Raw genomic sequence first — 21,791 nt, 5'->3', positions numbered from 1 at the left:
ATTTTTTTCAATCCCTATGTGGCATATATGTCCTGAATAAAAGGCCTTTGGTTTCTTTGACACTATACTTCTTCCTACCTTTCTAATTAGTCTATTAATTTATTTCATATTCCTCTTCCTCTGTTTATGCTCTCAATATTCCAATTCTCTTATTTTATACACTCAGACTATTTTACTCACCACCATAGCTTTCACCATTGCTGTGAATTTCCTAAGCACTTTCTTCCAAGATTCAAATCTCCATATTCAACAAGCTCCTATAAGTCCCTAGGGATCTCCAACTTAGTACTTTTAAAACCAAGTTCATCATGTTCCCATTCCAAGCATACTCTTCTTGTATTTCCGTCACCTGATTAACAGCATCAGCAAGCCAACAGTTTGCTCATGAAAAGAGAAATCAGTCCAATTCTCTTTCCCTCTGGACAAATTCTGTAAACTGTCCTACTTAATATCTCTCGAATCCATCTCCTCCACAAGGCACCACTCTAACACTCCACATCTCTTACTGTGGACACTGTACTAATTAAATCTACATGGACATCTAGGAAGCAATCATATTCTTACAAACCCTACCCCTAAACCACATTTAATTGATCCATGAGCAGGCAAACTGAACCTAATAAAAACACAGAATGAAGCAAAGACTAAAAATATTGGTGGTACCAACAGCCTTGTTTTTATTTCTTCCTGAAGCCCAGATCAACCGTTTGTGAGACTGGTTGGTTCTTCAAGTCATTCCCTGGATTCCATGATCCAGGATAAATTCCTTTTTTTGTTAAAGTTTGTTTGAGTTGGATTACTTATAATCAAATCCTAATTGATACAAAGCCTAAATAAAAGCATTCCTCAAGTTGCCCCCCTCCAAAAAGACACTAGATTATCTTTCTAAACCATAAATCATTCCATATTATATCCCTTGAAATCCTTCCACAGCTTCCTACTGCCTAAAGTACTCATTCATTCAGCATGTATTTATTAGGAAACCACTCTGTGGTTAAGTATTGTGATAAGTTCAAGGGATAAAATGATTAAAAAGATAGCTATGGTTCCCCCTCCTCAAGAACTAGAAAGACAAACAGAATAATAAGACAAACAGAATAATAAAACAAGAAAATCATCACTTACTTAATTAAATAATAATCAAACAATAGATGCTAAAATCTTAGGAATGTCTACAGCTTACATTCACATAGTATATATATAACACAGAGAGAGCAGCAGGGAGGAATCAGAGAGCATGCACTACATTGTAGATATTCAATATACTATTCCTTCAATTGTTCTATGTACTTGAAAATTCTTACAGTAATAGAAAGTTAAGGAGAAAATATAAATAAAGAAGTGTAGGGTGTTGCACACACACATGCATATGGTGTGATAAATCTACCAGACTGTAAGCAACTAAAGGCCAGGGATCCTTAGTACCAGGCCATACAGCACATGCTCAGTAACTGTTTCATGAATGAATACGCCTTTCATGTGGTCAGCAGCTTAATCTAAATTTTACAGTATATGAGAAGTAAACACTAAAAAGTAATATTGCAAGCAATTTTCAAAACCTCTACATTTAAATTCAGGATATGGTATTGAGAGAAAAGGCTAGCCACTTGGGAAAAGTAGATCCTTAACTCCTATCAAAATAATTTCCAGATGTTTTCAAAGTTTAAACATAAAAAATAAAACACTAATATAAAAAATATGGAAAAATTATTTTTAAGTCCTAATAAAGTGGGGAAAAGCCTTTCTAAAAATGACACAAAATCTAGAATAAAAGACTAATTTATTGAGTAAAACAGTAATAGGTCAAATGTGACCCAAAAACTGCTACAGAGAAGACACAAACCAAACCAGAGATTAAAGATTAACCAGCTAAAAAGATTTTATTGTATTTGATATCACAAAGGGTCATTTTGGATACAGATAAGATTCGTATGCCTCAATAAAAATACAAACAACCAAATACATGTACAAAAGAAAAGGATTTGAACAAACATTCTAGGAAAGGACACATGAAGGATGAGCTTTGTTCATAAGTGAAATGAAAATTAATAATGCAGTGAGATACCATGTTCACAAGCAGGTTGGTAAGGACAAAAGGTTTTGATAACAGCCTGACAGCCATGCTACAGGCCAAAGCTGCCAGAACTATGGCCCAAGGCCAAAACATATATACAAAAAAAAAAAAAAAAACCAAAAAAAAAAACTTGTGACATGGACCATATGTGAGCTGCAAAGCCTAAAATATTTACTCTAGCCCTTGAAAGAAGAAAAGTTCGCCAACTGCTACAGTCAAATACTACTGGTAGGAATATAAACTGGTACAACTCTAATAAAGAATAGACAGTGATATTTATGATACTTTAAATACACATACCTCTTGAGCCAGCATTTCAACTTCTAAGATTTTATTCTAGAGATATAATATTCTTTTTATTTTTTAATTCGACCATAGTTAATATACAGCGTTTTATTCTAAATCTTGCAAGGGAACTATGAAAAAAGAACAGTTACAGCAGCAAAGTCTGCAAACAGCCTATCTATTCATCAGTGAGGCTAAATTAATTATAGTACATACCTACAACAGAGCATTATGCAGTTATAAAAAAAGAATGAGGTAGCTTTATATGAATTTCCAAGGTTAATTAAGTAAAAATACCTAAGTGACAAAGAATAAATACATTAGGCTATCACTAATGTATTTTTTAAAATTTATGAGTATAAAAAATATCTTCCATTGATCTTCTATGAAAATCATAACTGGGTAGCTAGAAGACAGAAACACAACTTTTCAAAGCATATTTTTTATATATTTTGAGTTTTGAAGCACATGTATCTATTGTTTATTGAAAACAAATTTTTTATCCTTATTTGAAAATGCACTTGAGATTTAAAGCTTTTTCAGAGATGGCAATTTCTAACAAAGCATCTAATTTGAATTTGAAATTTTGCTAGTGGGGTGCCTAGGTGGCTCAGTTGCTCAAGCGTCTGGGTAAATGTCTAACTCTTGATTTCAGCTCAGGTCATGATGCAGCAGTTCATGAGTTTTAGCCCTGCATCAGGCTCCACGCTGTCAGTGTGGAGTCTGCTTGGGATCTCTTTCTCTCCTTTCTCTCTTTGCCCCTCCCTCACTTGCTCTCTCTCAAAAATAAACTTAAAAGATTTTTTAAATGAAATTTTGCTTGTTATCCCACAAGAAATATACAGGCTGAACAAATCTTAATGTAAGTACTAGTTACATTAAGATACATAATTAACAGGGTGCCTGGGTGGCTCAGTTGATTAAACCCCCGACTTTGGCTCAGCTCATGATCTCTCAGCCCATGAGTTGGACCCCACGTCGGGCTCTGTGCTGACAGCTCAGAGCCTGGAGCCTGCTTCACATTCTGTGTCTCCCTCTCTCTCTGCCCCTCTCCTACTTGTGCTCTCTCTCTCTCTCTCAAAAATAAGAAACATTAAAAACAATTTTTTTAACAGATAAATAATCAACCAGACAAGAATTCTCATCCTTGAGGCCCATTTAATCAAACAAAAGAAATAGCTCCTGTTTCTCAAAGCCTAGATATACAAAACAAAGCAGGACACTGCATTTATTGGGGATCCCAGTAGCTAGTGAAACACTTGAAAGTACCAATTTCTCATGGAAGACTCCTGGCTGTTAGACACTGTGAACAGGATTGGCATATGTGAGGAAAAGGAAGGACAAATGACTGGACCTGAATGAGTGAGAGGAAGAGTGCTAAAAAATGAGAAAAGAGAAAAAGCCAGAGAATAGGTCTATTACAAATTTGCAGACCATAGGGAAAAATGCAATATATTTAAGTGTGAAAGGAAGTCATTAAAAGATCCTGATGAGGATTAACATGATTTATATTTTACAAGGATCACCCTAGCTTCTATAGGACTCCTTTAAGACTGTTAAATGTTACAGGGAATGTGACGCCTAAGTGGCTCACAGTCAGTTAAGCGTCAAACTTTGGCTCAGTTCTTGATCTCATTGCTCCTGAGTTCGAGCTCTCCATCGGGCTCTGTGCTGACAGCTCAGAGCCTGGAGCATGGAGCCTGCTTCAGATTCTGTCTCCATCTCTCTCTGCTCCTCCCCCATTTTCTCGCTCTCTCAAATATAAAATAAAACATAAAATTTTTAATGTTAAGGGAATGAAGAATGGAATGGAAGTGGGAAGAACAATTAGAGGAGATTATTGCAATAATCCAAGGAAACATTGGTGGCTAAGGCCAGGATAGTAATGGTGGATGTAAAGGAGAAACAGTCTGATTTGGGTTTAGAGGCATTCCATGATATATAAGAAGCTGGATATGAAAGAAGCAAAGGATAATACAACAGGGTATCATTGCTTGAGATGGGAACACTAAGAGAGGAGCAGACAGGAAAGAGGTAACTTGGTTTTGGGCCTGCTAATTTTGAGAACTTTATTAAATCTTCAACTGGAGATAATAAGATGGCAATTAGATATATTAACAAAGAGGAATTAAAAAGGAGACTCTTGCCAAGCAATGACATACATATTGGGGAGTCAATGAAGAGATGGCACTTAAAATTAATGCGACAAGATGAGATCACCTAGCAAATTTATTTACTACTGATGGAAGAGAGCTAAAGAGTCCTCTGCACCATTTGGAAATCTGATAGAAAGGAAGGAATAAGGAAAAGAGACTAAGATACAACAGCCAATGAGGCAAGAGGAAAACTAGGTGACTGATGTCAAACAAGCTATGTAAAGGAAGAATTTCAGCAAGGATAGACTCACCAACCAAAACAAACACTGCTGAGCTGACACAGAAGATGAAGACTGAGAAGGATCAGTAACATTTGCACAGCTGAAATGATCTTCTAACTTGACAAGAGTATTATCAGTGAACAAATGAGTGTACAAGCTGGAGTGGGGTGATCCCAAAAGACAGAACTGAGGAACCTTAAGTACAGACAACTCTCTGTACGAGTTTTGCTCTAAATTAAAGAAAATGAGCAGAAACAGGGTTAAAATCTGCAGTGAAGTCTTTTTCCGACCTGGTATTTTTGTTTTGTTTTCCTCATTGTTTTACTTTTTGGTGAGGTGTTTTTTTGCTTGTTTTTATGATGGAGAATATTGCAGCTTGTAGTCTGCTTATGAGAATGATCCAACAAAGAGGGAACAACTAAGGAGTTTAAAAGGAAAATCTATGTGCAACAGTGGATGTGGTCAGTACATAAATAAGCTTCCTCAGTACAAGAATGAAAGGAGTACATGTGTTAAATGCAAGTTAAGTTGTAAGATTTTGTGAACGGAGAACAATGGTATCTTAAGCAGTTTTAAGTACAGTATTTGTATTCGACAATGAAAGCAAATTTCATGGTAGGTCAACTTTTACTCCAGGTCTTCCTGCTTAGGCTTTGCTTTAAGAGGCAGACTGATGTTTCTATACTATACCCAAGGATCATTTCAAGGCACAAACATCAACTAAGAAGTCCAATAAACACATAAATGAACACTGTGAAAGGGCTGTTAGCTACTTTCATTGCCAATACATTACTTGATTCCTCCCATACTTGTTTGTTTTTAATCAAAGCATAATTTTCAGATATTAAATAATATCAGTTATAATTTTAACTTTAGAAATCTTAGTTCTCAAACAATTCTGAAGTTGCTTTTCTCTCTTATATAAAATAAAGAATCAAAAAAGAAAAGAAAACATAAACTCTGAAGAATGCAAAACCAAGTAATAATAAGCATAAAAATGAGGTAATCTATGGGGTGCCTGGGTGGCTCAGTCGGTTAAGTGTCCAACTTTGGCTCAGGTCATGATCTCGTGGTTCACAGGTTTGAGCCCCACGTCAGGCTCTGTGCTGACAGCTCAGAGCCTGGAGCCTGCTTCATGGATTCTGTCTCCCTCTCTCTCTGTCCCTCCCCCACTCGTACTCTGTCTCTCTCTGTCTCTGTCTCTGTCTCTCTCTCTCTCAAAAATAAATAAAACATTAAAAAAACTTTTTTTTTTTTTAATTTTTTTTTTTTCCAACGTTTATTCATTTTTGGGACAGAAAGAGACAGAGCATGAACGGGGGAGGGGCAGAGAGAGAGGGAGACACAGAATCGGAAACAGGCTCCAGGCTCCGAGCCATCCGCCCAGAGCCTGACGCGGGGCTCGAACTCCCGGACCGCGAGATCGTGACCTGGCTGAAGTCGGACGCTTAACCGACTGCGCCACCCAGGCGCCCCAAAAAAACTTTTTTTAATGAGGTAATCTTGTTCATTTTAAGTGAGGTTCATTTTATTTTTTATTTTTTTTTTAATTTTTTTTTTCAACGTTTATTTATTTTTGGGACAGAGAGAGAAAGAGCATGAACGGGGGAGGAGCAGAGAGAGAGGGAGACACAGAATCCGAAACAGGCTCCAGGCTCTGAGCCATCAGCCCAGAGCCTGACGCGGGGCTCGAACTCCCGGACCGCGAGATCGTGACCTGGCTGAAGTCGGACGCTTAACCGACTGCGCCACCCAGGCGCCCCATCTTTTTTTTTTTTTTTTTTTAATTTTTTTTTAAGTGAGGTTCATTTTAAATAAAAGCTTACAACATTAGAATTTTGTCACTGATATATTTCTAAGATGATTTAGTGTTATTCAATAAAATGCAATTTGCTGAATAATAAAAGCCTCTTCGAACTAGATTAGGAATACAGTTTAATAGTTAAAACTCCAATAAAGCCAGAAATCATTAACAAATGAAACATACATGTCTTACACATTTATTTTTATTTGGGATATATAAAAGCATACTGACCAACCATTTGAGGATCAACCAAATCTTGCAGAATGTGCATGTTAATTTGAGTTCTTTCTTGAACAAATTACACCCATAATGTAAACTCCATGACTACAACTGTGGTTTCTTTAAAGTGGAATGACAAAATACAGACACCTGCACCTCCATGTTTTTACTGATTTACGTAGTATTTCCAAAGCATTCAAATTATTCATAGAAACAAGTCACTTGGAGTGCATGGGTGGCTCAGTCAGTTAAGCATCCAACTCTTCATTTTGGCTCACATCATGGTCTCATGGTTAGTGAGACTAAGTCCCATGTTAGGCTCTGAGCTGACACAGAGATTGGGATTCTCTCTCACTCTCAGCCCCTACCCCACTCAGCGTTCTCTCTATCTCTCTCAAAATAAGTAAATAAATATTTTAAAAAATTTAAAAGAAAGAAACAACTCACTTTCCAGAGTAAATTCCATTAGTGTAAAAACAATTTAAATTATACAATTACAATGACAAGTAGTACTAAAAGAAACAGGTTTGGAAACAACAGACTCTTGGTAAACATACAATTCATCAACAGCTGAACTTATGTGGCTTTGTCTTAAACTAGTAGATGCTTTTCAACAGCCATTCTAGCTTCTGCCTTTATTGACAGACCCCGATTCTCATCAGGACACACTTACAGTAATAGAAAGAATGGTAATTTGTATTTATGATCCTAAGATGAAAAGGAATCTTTGCTATTAACAGGCCAGTAACCAACAGAAAACTTTTCATGGAAATGGGATAATAATTAGAATACAACAATCCAGTGTTCTTTCAAACTGCAGGTATCACCCATTAGTGAGCCAGGGCCAGGAAATTGTTTTTTAATAAGACAGAGTAGAAGGGGCACCTGGCTGGCTTAGTCGGTAGAGAATTCGAATCTTGATCCCAGGGTCATGAGTTTGAGCCCTGTGTTTGATGTGGAGATTACTTTAAAAAAAAAAAACAAAAAAACAAAAAAAAAAACAAAAACAACTATACTAGAAAGCAAAGTGCATTAGTCAGAGTAACAATAAGCAATGCTATAAAAAATGTCTGTACACACATAGGTCTCTATGTAAAATATATTTCTATCAGTGTTTCAAAGTTACAGTGAATAAGTGGTGATGGGTATTAATGAAACTAATTGTAGTAATCATTTTGCAATACATACATACAGCAAATCATTATGTTGTACATCTAAAAAAATTATGCAATGCTGTATGTCAATTTTACCTCACTTTTAAAAATTTTAAAACAAAAACAAAAACCCCTAGATAATTTTGCTTCTGATACACAATAATTCTTGAGGATCACTGAACTAAAGCAATGCTTTCTCAATGATTACCAGCCATCAGAATCTCTTGGTGAGCTTGCTGGAAACAGATACGTGAGTTCCACACCACCCCCAAAGATTCTGGTTCTGCAGGTAAAGGATGACAGCTAGAATCTGAGTTCTAAGATACTACCAGGTGATGCTAATATTGCTGATCCACAGACCACACCTTGAGTAATAGGCTCTAGTTTTTTACGAACCAGGCATAAATCACCACACCCAGAGGCTGAAAGCAATCTTCAGATTCATCAAGTCTAACTTCTTATCAGATGGTTGAATTTCTTTCACAAAATCCCCCTGAATGTTCTACCAACAAAGACAAACCACTGAATGCCCTACCATACCAGAAATGAACCATTTACTTAAGTCAGGTCAATCATCAACGATCCATGGTAAGTACTAACAAAGATGAATGAGCTTCCTCAGGAAGTCACGACTACAGACTATAGCTCTCTTATTTTCATTCAAATATGTGTTGTTATTGTAGAACTATTCAAGTATGCCATTGTAACCTCTACACATTCAATAAAGAGAGATGAGATTCATAGGTGATAGTCACAGGACTTACTTTCACTAATTTTTGCTTTTATTTGTTCCCATAGGAAAAAAAAATTGCTCGAAACCAGTGGAATATTCACAACAATTTGATTTTATAACTAATAGATTTTATTACTAAAAGGTGACCAACAAATGTTGACACTTGAAATACCTCTGACAGAAATAAGTTACAATTTCAATAATCCATATGAACACTATTAAGACTAAAAAAAATGTGATTTTAAAGAACAGATAACAACCGTTTGTTATAAAACAACCATTTGTTCTTCACTAGAGGACAACTAAAGACAACAGACTTTACTTTTTTGAAGGTTCACTGGTATTTATACTACTCTAAAAGTAATGATCAAAAAGAACAGCGAAATCCATAAATTGATACATTTGGCATGTACCTAAAAACTGTCCAGGGTCTATTAAAGTTGAAACATATCACTATAACAGAATATCATACACTTTAATGAAATAAAACATTTATGTATTTTTATAATATTTCAATATTTCAGGGCATATTATTTTCATAAGCAAAATAAAATGAAATTTTAACAAAATAATAAAAGTGGAAGTAACTTATGCCAATAGTTCCAGAAGCACAATGCCACAGAGATACAAGGAAACAGTCCCAAATCTGTCCCAATCTACACTTTCAAATCTTCTATCCTTCCAATTCTAAAATCTCTGTAACACGGTTATATTATTTATAAAGTGAAACCTTTAATTTTCATCTTCTCTCCCATCTTGCCTCACCAGATATAGCTGATATCCCTTTCTATTCAGATAAACAAGGATCTGTTCAAGTCCTGAATCTAATTTATCCTACCCCTTATAACTAGAAAGAATTGCAATGCTAAAGGAAATCATTTTAAGGGCTATAAAACTGTAGAAACAGAGTAAGCTGCACTTTTTTCCCCCTCAATGGCATCAGTAAAATTATAATAATTTCACTTGTTATTCTTATGAGATCATTAAACACAAGATACACCAATCCTACTATTTGCAAAGAAAGCAAATTCTGGCACAGGCTACAACATTATGTTATGTGAAATAAGTTAGTCACAAAAAAAACCAGTATGATTCCACTTATGTGAGGTACCCAGAGTAGTCAAATTCATAGAGGCAGAAAGTAGAAGGGTGGATGACACAGCTAGAGGGAGAAGGAATGGGGAATTATTTTTTTTTAAAAATTTTTTTTTTCAACGTTTATTTATTTTTGGGACAGAGAGAGACAGAGCATGAACAGGGGAGGGGCAGAGAGAGAGGGAGACACAGAATTGGAAACAGGCTCCAGGCTCCGAGCCATCAGCCCAGAGCCCGACGCGGGGCTCGAACTCACGGACCGCGAGATCGTGACCTGGCTGAAGTCGGACGCTTAACCGACTGCGCCACCCAGGCGCCCCAGGAATGGGGAATTAATATTTAACAGGTATAGAGTTTCAGTTTTGCAAGATGGAAAGCGTTACAGAGATTGGTTGCACAGCAATGCCAGCTTACTTAATGTTACTGAATTGTACACTTAAATATGGCTCAGATAGTAAATTTAAGTTTATGTATATTTCAGTTAAAGTATTTTTTAAAAAATTTATATGAAGAAGTTGAGAGACAGAATACAAAATTAATAATATCAGGAATGAAAGGTATAGCAGTAAAGACTTCATAGAAATTAAATACAAAGTGAGAAAATATAAACATTAACAGTAAATTTTAAAATGCTATGAACAACTTTATGACAGTACACTTAAAAATTATTAAGAAGTTTATAGAAATAAATTTGACAGCTTAGACCTTCAATGTCCAACATGGGAAGCCACCAGTCACCTATGTCTATTTAAATTAATCAAAATGAAAACTTCAGTTCAGCACTTGTTACATTTCAAGTGCTCAACTGCCAAGGGTAGCTACCTAGTGGCTACTATATTTTAATAGTATACATACAAAACATTTCCATCATCACGCAAAAATTCTATTCAACTGTGCTGACTTAAAGGAAATGCCTTGAAAGGTGCAAATTACCAAACCAGACACAAAAGATAAAGAAAATCTGAACGCACCAGGACCAGATGACTTGCTAGTAAATTAAATATTTAAGGAAATAACACCCATCTTACATGTATTCTTTCAGCAAATATAGGAGAAAGGAATATTTCTTAACCAATTTTCTGAGGCCAGTATTACTCTGCCACCAGAACCAGAGAAAGATACAACAAAAGACAATTTTACACCAATATCCTTCATAAACATAGGTGCTTAAAGTATTAGCATACTTAAAATACTAGCAAACTGAATAAAAATATAAAAACAAATAATAAGTCATGACAAAGTAGGATTTATCCCATGAATATAAGATGGGTTAATATTCAAAAATGAATTTACCACATAACACAATAAAGGAAAACACAGGACTATCTCAATAATGAAGAAAAATAATTTGACAAAATTTAATATTCATGCATGAAAAAAATCTTTCAGCAAACAAGAGAAAATCCTCAATCTGAGGGAAGATATCTACAAAGATAGTAAAGAACATATGGAGACTGAAAAAAACAATTTTCTAATTATAAGGTAATAAAAAATAGAAATAAGGGATACTACATTTCAAGTAAGTAAAGAAAGCATGATTATTCACTGACCTGGGAAGGAATAATTGGCTATCTCTATGGGGGGAAATTGTCCATCAATTTATCCACGAACAAAAAATCCAGACAAAATATTGGAAAGAAAAAAAAAAATATATATATATATATATGTATGCTAAATTTTATAAAATATGCGCAAACTCTATAAACTAGGAGCTACAAGAGATATAGAAATTTAGTAATAATTTAGAAATTAGAGATTTAAAGAAGACCTAAATAAAAAGAAATAAACCATGCTTGTAGGTATGATTCAATATATTTAAGATATCAATTCTCCCCCAAATTAATCTATAGAATATGCAATTCCAATCAAAGTCCCAGTAGCTTATTTGTATAAATTTACATGTAAATCTAAAATATATATACGTAAATGCAAAGGACTTATACAGACAAAACAATTTTTAGGAACAGAGTTGGACGACTTGTACTAACTCACTTTGTAAATCAATAATCATTTCAAAATGAAAAGTTAGGGGCACCTGGGTGACTCAGTCAGTTAAGCATCCAAATCTTGATTTCGTCTCGAGCTGGAAGTCAGGGGCTGTTAGCACAGAACCTGCTTTGGATTCTTTCTCCCTCTCTCTCTGCCCCTCCCCTGTTCAAACTTCCTCGCTCACACACTCTCTCTCAAAATAAATAAGCATAAAAAAAAAATTTAAACTAATTTTTCAAATATGGTAAATTTTGCTATCTGTACATTATACCTCAACAAATTTAATTTTTAATCATTTCACTTACAATAGCATAAGAAATTTAAAATATATAGGAATAACAAAATATGTACAAGACCTCTACTTTGAAAACTACAGATCACTGCTGAGAGAAATGAAATAAATAAATAAATAAACCTAAATAAACTGACAGGCATATCATATTCATGAATTGGAAAACACTATTAATTAGATGTCAATTCTCCCCATACTGATCTACAGACCCAACAGAATCACAATAAAAACCCCAGGAAGCTTTTTAATAGAAGAAATTGCATGAAAATGCAAAAGATCTAGTACAGTAAAACAACATTGGAAAATATGACTTAGAATATCTGATTTAATATAAAATTAAAGGAATCGAGACAGAGTGATATTGGCCTCAGAACAGATATATGTATATATAGATCCATGGAACTTATAATGAGTCTGGAAATAGACTCAATATACAGATCAACTAATTTTCAACAAATGTACCAAGGTATATCAATCAGAATAAATAATCTTTTCAATAAATGCTGCTGACTCAACAGATATCCACACACAAAAATTATACATTTTGACTTTTACATTACACTATATACAAAAACTAAAATGACATGGATGAGGACCCTAATTGTAAAAGCTAAGGCTAAAAATACAAAGTTTCTAGGAAAAAACAAGTGTAAATATTCATGATCTTGGGACTGGTATCTTAGAACACAAAGAACAGACCACACAAATACAGTAGTAGTAGTAGTAATAATAATAATAATAATAATAATAATAATAATAATAAAATGAGACTTCATCAAAATTAAAAACTTGTGCTACTCAAGAACACCACTGAGATCATAAAAAGGCAAGCCACAAAATGGATGGATGGATATGAAGGGATTTATAGACACAGATACATGGAGATGGATATCCCGACTGATTTCAATCTACTGATCCACATGACAGAAGACTTGTATCCAAAATATATAAAAAAAAAAAAAAAAAAAAAAAAAAAACAAAATATATAAAGAACCTTTATCCTAATAACAAAAAGACAAACAACCAAAATGAAAAGTGGGCAATAATTTGAACAGACACTTCACAAAAGAACATTAAGAATGGCCAATACACACAATAAAAAGTTGTTCCACATCATTAATAGGGAAATGCAAATTAAAACAATGAGATGCCACTGTCCTTCCCACTAAATTACCTCTAATTCAAAAGACAAAGAGACCACTTAAATGAAATGGACAACTTCCTTGAAAAATACAACTTACCAGAACTGACAAAAGATGAAACATAAGGGGCACCTACATGGCTCAGTGGGTTGAGCATCTGACTTCCGCTCAGGTCACAATCTCGCAGTTCGCGAGTTCGAGCCCCACACTGCGCTCTCTGCTGTCAGCACAGAGCCCACTTTGGATCTGCAGAGCCTACTTTGGATCCTCTGTCCCCTTCTCTCTGCCCCTGCCCTGCTTGTGCTCTCTCTCTCATAAAAAAAAAAATAACAAACATTAAAAAAAATTATTTTAAGACTGTTTCTTGGTTTGTCTCTCTCTACCTTAAAAAAAGGGGGGGGGGACATAAAATATGAAAAACCTTATATTCCTATTTGAAAACTTTAACTTATAACTTACAATCTCACACCAAGAAATCTCCAAGCCCGGATGGTTTCACTAGTGAATTGTAGACAACATTTAATAAAGCTACATACAACTCCAATAGTAAACAAACTTTACCAGGAAAATCCTTAACAAAACATTAACAAACTAAATCCAGTAATACATAAACACAAATATTCTTCAACCATTCCACAAGGTAAGATAGGAATATTTTTTTTTAAATGTAATAAAGACTAAGCCTATGTGACAAAAACTAACAATTGGCCCTAAATTAACAAAATATGACAACTAATTAACTAGAATTAGAAATTAGTCAAAGGTGACAACTACCACGATTGTTTATTATAATCCCACAATTTATAGCAAAAAAAATTAATTACATAATTTGGGCAGTCACTGTGAAAAAGAAAATATTTTCAGTTGATATGGCTTCATGTCTGGATAACTACAGTCTCAAATTTTAAAAGTCTACTATATTTAATAAGGGATTTCAGTGACATAGCTAAGCTATTCTTGCAATAAGAACCTACAAATAAAAAAAATACTCCTTTTTTTTTTTAAATGTTTATTTTTGAGACAGAGAGAGCGACTAGGGGAGAGGCAGAGAGAGAGGGAGACACAATTCGAACCAGGCTCCAGACTCTAGCTGTCAGCACAGAGCCCAATGCAGGGCTTGAACTCATGGACCATGAGATCATGACATGAGCCGAAGTCAAATGCTGAACCAACTGAGCCACTCAGGCATCCCTGAAAAATAGACTCCATTTGCAAAGGTGACAAATAAGATACTTAACAAATGACACACAAAAAAACACAATACATACTACTTGACAACCATAAAATTTAAGTAAATAGCATAAAACAAAATCTGTATAACAATAAAAATTGATTCTTCCAAAAGTAATAAATAAATGCATGATTTTTATAATTTTCTTTAAAAATTTTTTTAATGTTTTTATTTATTTTTGAGACAGAGAGAGACAGAGCATGAGCAGGGGAGGGGCAGAAAGAGAGGGAGACACAGAATCTGAAGCAAGCTCCAGGCTCTGAGCTCTCAGCACAGAGCCTGACGCGGGGCTCGAACTCATGGACTGTGAGATCATGACCTGAGCTGAAGTCGGACACTTAACCGACTGAGCCACCCAGGCGCCCCATTTTTATAATTTTCTTTAAGAGAGTGTGTGCACATACACATGGGAAGGAGGGGCAGAGGGAGAGACAGAATCCCAAGGAGGCTCCATGCCCAGCACAGAGCCCACAGCAGGGTTCAACCTCACAACCCCGGGATGATAACCTGGGTCAAAATCAAGAGTCGGACACTTAACCGACTGAGCCACCCAGGTGCCCCTTAAATGCATGCATTTTTAATTAGAATTGCAACAGAGTAAATTTGGGAAACTGAATAAAATCATATTAAAATTTAGTAGAGCCACTAGCAATGACATGGATGGAGCTAGAGAGTATAATGCTAAGTGAAATAATTAAGTCAGAGAAAGACAAATATCATGTGATTTCAATCACATGCAGAATTTAAGAAACAAAACAAGGGAAAAACAATGAGAGAGACAAAGCAAGAAACACACTCTAATTTATTATAGACAACAAACTAATGGTTACCAGAGGGGAGGGGCAGGGAGGGGTAAAACAGGTGAAGATTAAGGAGTATACCTGTGATGAGCACATGGTGATATATGGAAGTGCTGATTACTATACTGTACACCTGAAACTAATATAATGCTGTATGTTAACTAGAATTAAATTAAAAACTTAAAAAAAAAGATAAACTTGGTACATCCAACCATTTCAACCCTATGTATTTACACAAGAGAAATAAAAACCTTTCCGCAAGAATACAAAGTAAAATTTAATGGAAGGATAGTTTAAAGAAAAGCTTTAAAAATTTTTTTATGTTAATTCATTTTTGAGAGACAGAAAAAGGTCATGATCTCACAGTTTTATGAGTTCAAGCCCCACATCAGTGCACAGCCTGCTTAGGATTCTCATTCTCCCTCTCTCTCTCTCTCTCGCTCTCGCTCTCTCTCTCTCTCTCTCCCTCCCTCTGTCCCCCCCTCCTCCCCGTTCTGTCTCTGTGTCTCTCAAAATAAATAAACTTAAAAAAATTAAATACTGCTAATGCAAAAACTTTAAAAAGACAAGTCATAAATTAGGAGAAGTTATTTGCAATAGCTATAACTGACAAATTTATTCGTCGGGATATTTAGAGAACTCCAACATTTCAGTTAAGAAAACACCAACAACCCAACAGCAAGTGGGCAATAGATTTAATTAGGCATTTTGCCAAAGAGGTAGCAGAAATAGCTAATAAACATGAAAAATATTCAAATTATTAACGAAGGAAATAAAAAAATTAAGTATTAAGTCCATGTTATACCTACCAAACTGACAAAATTTAAAAGTCTGATAATGTCAAGTGTTGGCCAGATGCCAAAACTCTAGTTAGTGACGCTAGATAGTGACCAAAACTCTAAGCACAATGTGTCAATGTATATAGATAAAACTTAGGAAAATAAGTTTTGGAATTCTGATAAAGTTGAGAATGTACATAGCCTAGGCCTGAGCAATAACCTTCCCATATATACCTTACAAGAATAGGTAAACTATGCCTGCATGCCAAATGCAGAAGCCACCTGTTTTTTGCGGGGGCACTGGGGAGGAGTGCTTATACAACCCATGAGCTAAGAATAGTTTCCACATCTTTAAATTGTAGGAAAAAGCCATCAAAAGAAAAGCATTTCTTTATACATGGAAAATTATGTTGAATTCAAAATTCAGTGTCCATGGTTTTATTGCAAACACATTAATTCCTTCACATACATGCTACAAACGCAAAGTTGAGTTGTTGCAACATAAACAGTATGATCTGTGACTACATTAAGACACAAGTTATGTTTTCATCACAGCAAATTTATTGCAGTGTTGACAAAGAGACCTGTAACATTTTCTACTAGGCTCGTGGAGTAAAGTGGAAGTAACAGACTTTTCAATACTATAAACAATTAACGAATAACAATTTTAGATCATTTTCCAAAATAACAATCAATGTACTTTCTACAATTTGACTTCTAGGGCCCTAAAATAAAGAAACTGGATCCCAACAATTACAGGTATGGAATTTTTGATGTTCATATTCAAGTGGAGATCAAAGAAGCCCAATTGAAAGAACTGGACTGACAGTGACAATTGTGGACTCAACAGAAGTTCTTGTAAAAGGGCTATTTTGAGGGGCACATGGATGCCTCAGTCGGTTGAGCATCCAAATTTGGCTCAGGTCATGATCTCATGGTTCACTGAGTTCGAGCACCTGCACTGGTTTCATTGCTGTCAGCCTGGAGCCCGCTTTGGATCCTCTGTCCCTGTCTCTCTCTGTCCCCTCCCCTACTGATGCGCTCTCTATCAAAAGTAAATAAACATTTAAAAAAAAAACAACCCGGTTATTTTGAAGATTATGATTCTGGGGCGCCTGGGTGGCACAGTCGGTTAAGCGTCCGACTTCAGCCAGGTCACGACCTCGCGGTCCGGGAGTTCGAGCCCCGCGTCAGGCTCTGGGCTGATGGCTCGGAGCCTGGAGCCTGTTTCCGATTCTGTGTCTCCCTCTCTCTCTGCCCCTCCCCCGTTCATGCTCTGTCTCTCTCTGTCCCAAAAATAAATAAACGTTGAAAAAAAAATTAAAAAAAAAAAAAAAAGATTATGATTCTGACTTTGGAGAACTACAATGACTGGCAGGGGAAGGAATCATATGTAAAATTCCTTAAATAAAAATTTATTGGGGCGTCTAGGTGGCTCAGTTGGTTAAGCATCCAACTCTTGATTTTGGCTCAGGTCATGATCTCATGGTTCATGAGTTCGAGCCCCACACTGGGCTCTGTGCTGACAGCACAGAGCCTGCTTGAGATTATCTGTCTCCCTCTCTCTTTGCCCTTCCCCTACTCACACTCTCTCAAAAGAAAGAAAATAAAATACAACAAAATAAAATAAAAATACCGACTTTAAATAAATTTGAAAACAAAACAAAACAAAACAAAAAACAGCATGACCTATAAAGCCTAAAATATTTTCTGTCTGACCTGTCAGAGAAAACCGTTTGCCAATCCCTGACTTAAGAAATAGATTCTGGGGGGCGCCTGGGTGGCGCAGTCGGCTAAGCGTCCGACTTCAGCCAGGTCACGATCTCGCGGTCCGTTGAGTTCGAGCCCCGCGTCAGGCTCTGGGCTGATAGCTCAGAGCCTGGAGCTTGCTTCCGATTCTGTGTCTCCCTCTCTCTCTGCCCCTCCCCCGTTCATGCTCTGTCTCTCTCTGTCCCAAAAATAAATAAATGTTGAAAAAAAAAATTAAAAAAAAAAAATAGATTCTGGGGGCGCCTGGGTGGCGCAGTCGGTTAAGCGTCCGACTTCAGCCAGGTCACGATCTCGCGGTCCGTGAGTTCGAGCCCCGAGTCAGGCTGATGGCTCGGAGCCTGGAGCCTGTTTCCGATTCTGTGTCTCCCTCTCTCTCTGCCCCTCCCCCGTTCATGCTCTGTCTCTCTCTGTCCCAAAAATAAATAAACGTTGAAAAAAAAAAAATTGGGGCGCCTGGGTGGCGCAGTCGGTTAAGCGTCCGACTTCAGCCAGGTCACGATCTCACGCTCCGTGAGCTCGAGCCCCGCGTCGGGCTCTGGGCTGATGGCTCAGAGCCTGGAGCCTGTTTCGGATTCTGTGTCTCCCTCTCTCTCTGCCCCTCCCCCATTCATGCTCTGTCTCTCTCTGTCCCAAAAATAAAATAAACGTTAAAAAAAAAAAAATTTTTTTTAAAGAAAAAAAATTAAAAAAAAAAAAAAAAAGAAAGAAAGAAATAGATTCTGGGGGCACCTGGGTGGCTCATTTGGTTGAGCATCCACCTTCAGCTCAGGTTACGATCTCATAGTTTGTAAGCTGAACCCCCACATCAAGCTTAATTGCTGTCAACCTGTCAGTGCAGAGCCTGCTTCAGATCCTCTGTTCCCCTCTCTCAGTCCCTCCCCGACTTGTGCTCTCCCAAAAAATAAACAAATATTAAAAAAAAAAAAGAAAGAAAGAAAGAAACAGATTTTATACTTGTTTCTAACAGGGACACCTGGGTGGCTCAGTCGGTGAAAGGTCCCACTCTTGAGTTTGCTCAGGTCATGCATGATCTTACATTTCATGGGATCAAGCCCCCATGTCAGGCTCTAAACTGACAGTGTGGAGCCTGCTGGGACTCATTCTCTCTCCTAATCTCTCTGTCCCTCCCCTGCTTATGCTTTGTCTCTGAATAAACAAACATTTTTAAAAAAACAATAAGCTAGTTTTTGACAGAGACCCACCATAATAAATACATTTTACATTGAATTCCATACATGGCACTTTCTTGTATATATCCTGAAATATATAAAATAATGTTCATAAAGAAAAAACAGAACAATGAGGAACAACGAGAAGTATATGGACATTAGAATGATTTTAAAGTTCTGATATATTTTAAGCAGAAGACCTAAAAACTCCTGAACGAACACACACACACACACACACACACACACACACACACACACACCACAGCTTCATGTCACTGAATTTGGCAACAATTTCTTGGATATGACACCACCAAAAGCACATGCAACAAAAGCAAAACTAAACAAATTGGCCACCAAAGTTGAAAAACGTCTGTGCATCAAAAGGAACCATCAACAGAGTGAAAAGGCAATGTACAGAATGGGAAAAAAACTTTCGTAAATCATATATCCGATAAGGAGTTAATATCCAGAATATATAAAGAACTAGAAATCAACACGAACAAAAGAATCAAATAACCCAAGTCAAAAACAGGCAAAGGACTTTCAACAAGCCTATGAAAAGATGCTCAACATCACTAATCATTAGAGAAAGGAAAACCAAAACTACAATGAGGTTATCATCACCTCACAACCTCTAGGGTGGCTACTATCAAAAACACAGAAAAGTAGCAGTGTTGGCAAAGATGTAAAGAAATTGTAACCCTGTGCACTGCTGGTGCAAATTTAAAATGGTACAAATCACAACTGAAAATACTATGGCAGTTCCTCAAAAACTTGAAAACAGTATTATATAAACCAGCAATCTCCATTTCTGGGTATACAGCCAAGAAAAACAAAAGCAAGATCTTGAAGAGATATTTACACACTCATACTCACTGCATCAACACAAGAATGGATAAACAAAATGGTCTAACCATACAATGGAATATTATTCGGCCTTAAAAAGGAAGGACATTCTGACATGACATTCTGACATGTTACAACACAGATAAACCTTAAGGGGGAAACAGAATTTTTATTCAAGAGCTATTAAAAATTTGTGTTGCAAGATAAAAAGTTCTAGAGATCTGTTGCACAACAATGTGAATGTACTTAAAATACTGAATTATACACTTAATAATTAAAGTGGTAAATTTTACATTATATACTTTTTACTACCATTTTTAAAAATAAATAAATTGTAATATATTTAATGAATAAATACACATCAGTGATGAATGAATGAGAGCTACATGCAACACTACATTCAAATCTCAGGAATATACGGTTAAAAAAAAGAAAGTGGTAACATATACAGTGTAATTCAAAAACAATACAAAATCTATTAATAAGCAAAACTAAATAATCTCTTGATTAATAATGTAAATGTGGTAAAAACTATTAAGAAATGCAAGGAATTAAGCAAAATTGAGGATAATGGCTGTGTAAAGAAAAGAACAGAATGGGACCGAGGGATTGGCACGAAAGGCATGATCGTGCACATTTTTCTACAGCTGGGTGGTGGTGAAGTCAGAGGTTTTTATTTTTAATATATCTCACATGTTTTAAATATTTTTTTGTGTTTAACACTTTTTAAAAATATTTTTCTAAATACTCCAGTAAACTCTAGGATAACATATATTCAAAGGGTGAGGAAAACTTTTTTAAACCAAAACTGAAAACCATGATGTTAAAAAAGACCAAAATTTTTTATATTAAAAACATTTGTTTAGGGGCGCCTGGGTGGCTGTCGGTTGAGCGTCCGACTTCAGCTCAGGTCATGATCTCACGGTCCGGTCCATGAGTTCAAGCCCCGCATTGGGATCTGTGCTGACCGCTCAGAGCCTGGAGCCTGTTTCGGATTCTGTGTCTCCCTCTCTCTCTGACCCTCCCCCGTTCATGCTCTGTCTCTCTCTGTCTCAAAAATAAATAAATGTTAAAAAAAAAAATTAAAAAAAAAAACATCTGTTTAGGAAAAGATGACACAAGCAAAAAGAAACAAAACAAAGGAAATCAACCCCCTCTACTTCATTATTAAAAGAACTTTAAGTTATCTTTTCTAAAAGTTAAATTTCCTGAGTGAATGTCTATCTTTTTAAAAGTATACCTGAACCTTCTTTCAGTTTTATCCTTTACCATGCCTACTATCACTCCCCTTAACAACTATGATTATGATATTACAAAAAGCCTGTAACGTGTCATGAAAAAAAACTTTAAGAAATGGGCAAACGGTATTAATTTATTTAACAAATATTTACAATTCGACAATACAGAGGAGCCAGTCCAAATGTTGAAATTATTAAAAACTGCTTAAATTCAAATTCAATAGGAGTTAAGAAAATGCAGAATAAAGTTAACACCGTGCTATTTCACATCCATCAGATTGCTAAACATGAAGAAGAGCTATAATGGACATTAATGGGGTGAGGAGGTATTCTTATACATTTCTGATGGAAATGTAAGACAGTCAAGTTTTGAAAAGCAGGACAGAAACATCTATTAAAATTACACATACCCTTTACCAAACAATACCCACTCTCTGTAATCTATACACACATATAAAACTAATATATAAGGATATTCTTAAAGGATTTTTCATACTTCATTGATTATCATGGCAAAAAAAAAAAAAAACAACTAAAATAACATCAGTGTCTGAAAGGGGAAAGGGGAAAAGTTGACTTGCACATCTAAACCCTGTGATGTTGAAGCTATTCCAGTCAAGATGGAAGGAGATCATAAAGTACTCCTGAATGAAAGAAGCTAGGTAGAGAAATCTATGTATATGATGATCTCACCTGTTAAACAAAAAATAAAAATCTTCAAAACCCTTACATATACACATATAAATATGTATATTTGCATATATTATATATATATTTATACATGTATATGTTGT

At 35.8% G+C, this 21,791-nt stretch overlaps 1 protein-coding gene and 1 non-coding gene across 5 annotated transcripts in view; one reads left to right on the top strand and one right to left on the bottom strand.

The window, feature by feature from the left end:
- Positions 1-21,791, bottom strand: part of ZMYM4 (zinc finger MYM-type containing 4) — a 148,461-nt gene that overhangs the window by 63,255 nt on the left and 63,415 nt on the right. Inside the window, exons 1-2 of one of the 4 annotated variants that reach the window (XM_030325243.1) lie at positions 16,675-16,680; positions 14,058-14,060 (exon numbers count right to left, since the gene is read on the bottom strand). The exons of the other annotated variants lie outside the window; for them this stretch is intronic. The gene's annotated coding sequence lies outside the window, so the exon portion shown is untranslated. Of the gene's footprint in view, positions 1-14,057; positions 14,061-16,674; positions 16,681-21,791 lie in introns of those variants that run through there. 4 annotated transcript variants of the gene reach the window in all.
- LOC115522648 lies at positions 16,467-16,569 on the top strand. Its single transcript, XR_003971535.1, has one exon. It is a non-coding gene; the product is annotated as a small nucleolar RNA SNORA1 (small nucleolar RNA).

The sequence above is a fragment of the Lynx canadensis genome, chromosome C1, assembly GCF_007474595.2.
Source record: "Lynx canadensis isolate LIC74 chromosome C1, mLynCan4.pri.v2, whole genome shotgun sequence".
Lineage (NCBI taxonomy): Eukaryota > Metazoa > Chordata > Mammalia > Carnivora > Felidae > Lynx > Lynx canadensis.
Note: the sequence above shows the minus strand (reverse complement) of the source record. Positions and strands in the feature narration are given on the sequence as shown.